The sequence below is a fragment of the Cynara cardunculus genome (genome assembly GCF_001531365.2).
Source record: "Cynara cardunculus var. scolymus isolate 2C chromosome LG 4, CcrdV1, whole genome shotgun sequence".
NCBI classification, from domain to species: domain Eukaryota; kingdom Viridiplantae; phylum Streptophyta; class Magnoliopsida; order Asterales; family Asteraceae; genus Cynara; species Cynara cardunculus.
In genome coordinates this window covers 7,367,417-7,367,941 of record NC_037531.1, presented here as the reverse complement: position 1 = coordinate 7,367,941, position 525 = coordinate 7,367,417, and positions in this window count along the sequence as shown.

The following is a 525-nucleotide window of genomic DNA, read 5'->3' as shown; positions in this document are numbered from 1 at the left end:
GAAAAGAGAATAGAGAAAAGAAGAGAAAATAGAGATGGAAAGAAAGGTCAAGACATCAAGGTGTTACAAATGTGGAAAGATAGGTCACTTTGCAGCTGAACTGTAGAGGAAAATTGGTTAAAGATGCAGACTACTACAAAAACAAATATAAATATCATGCCAAAGAGAGGAGCTTCATGGCAGAGAAGGAAAAATGTATCCCTAACTYCTCCTCTAAAGATGAAGCTGATAAAGCTCTAGTATGTCTGATGGCCAAGTCCTTTGATGCAGAGAGGTCTATATCTGAAGAACCCATCTCTAATYCTGATTACAAGGTATGCTCTTCATCCTATCCCTATGATGAATATTCTCACTTTCCTCAATTAGAGCTAGAGTTAAGTGTTTAACAAGTAGATTGTGCGTAAATACAACTTATTAAAACTACATATCTGAATTCGTGTAACTAACTACAGATAAACATAATCAAATACAGAATAAACATCTCATTTTAAATATAAAAAATCTAAAATATAATTAGGATAATCA